This window comes from Mixophyes fleayi, chromosome 2 (assembly GCF_038048845.1).
Source record: "Mixophyes fleayi isolate aMixFle1 chromosome 2, aMixFle1.hap1, whole genome shotgun sequence".
Lineage (NCBI taxonomy): Eukaryota > Metazoa > Chordata > Amphibia > Anura > Limnodynastidae > Mixophyes > Mixophyes fleayi.
In genome coordinates, this window is record NC_134403.1 from 80,368,999 (window position 1) to 80,370,296 (window position 1,298).

The window sequence follows — 1,298 nt, forward strand, 5'->3', positions numbered from 1 at the left end:
TGATGATGGAGTCAGGTAGCCTAATTGAACCACCGTTAATCCTGGAAGGTGAAATACCACAGGTCGCCATGCCAGAAAGCTGTAACAGCAAGAGCATGAAATGTGAGTATGTTAGATAGCATTCCACATGTCGATCATGGAAATCTTAGTACAGCTCATTATCACCTACTAGAGCAACACAGACTCCTTCCCGACAGAACCATGTTTATTCCCTCAGCGGATGTCAGTCACAGCTATTGGCAATACTCAGTTTATAAGTTTATAAATTTATAAGTTTATAAATGATTAAAAAAAATAAAATACAGTAAACTTTCAGCTAAATTTATAGTATACTACAGAAAGCTGTTAAGAATGATGTATTGACACTCGATTCGCGTCATGCAGTCATCCATCCTTCACCAGGAAGTGGGCAGAATGTGGGATAATGGTCTGGTCTCCCGTGATTCAGGGGTCTCCCAGACATTCTGGGAGAGTGGGCAAGTATGTAAATAGATGAAGTAGGATATCCTACAGCATATATCATAAGTGTGTTTGTAAAAATGAATTTCAAGTTTCCAACGTAAGTAACCTTATGCACACGTTTAAAAATCAAACCACACCTTTAACCTTCTATCCTGTAAGTTAACAGTTCTATCCAGCATCGAAATATATTACATGACGTAGTCCAGGCACAGCGATGTCCATTTTCCAAATAAAATAAAGCAAAACAAAACACTGGGGAGTCTTGCCCTCTCATGACGTCTCTACGCTAATTGCTTTCCTAACAGGGCTAACAAATTCCACAAGGTCTGGGACCATTGGTATGATTATCACAGCACCCCAATCCCTGGCAAGATTCAAATTTTACAGACAGGGGCCTGTTTTAAACTGAAATTAATTTTAAAATATAAGAAAATAGTAAAAGAAAAACATGATAGAAAAATGTAGTAAGGGAAGTATCTGGGAAATTTTAAGCAGCCCACCCGAAAATGTCATCAAGCCCCCAGCACTTGTTCTTTGGGCCTTCGCTTTGGGATTTTTTTGGTATTTTCAATATTATTGTTCAAAAAATATTACCTTCTAAATTGCTGAAAATAAACCGATGGGAAGATGTGCATATAAGAGGCAGAAAAAACATGAATTTTATTTTGCAGTTAACAATTATTTAAAAATAGGAACAAAACTTTAAACCTGGTAACTATAGACTAATTAAGTTCACAGAGCTGAAGAAGTACTTCAATGCACAATGATAATAATATATAAATGACCCGCTCAGAACTACATTTCCCGGCGAGCACCGCGCCGCGTGACGTCTTCTC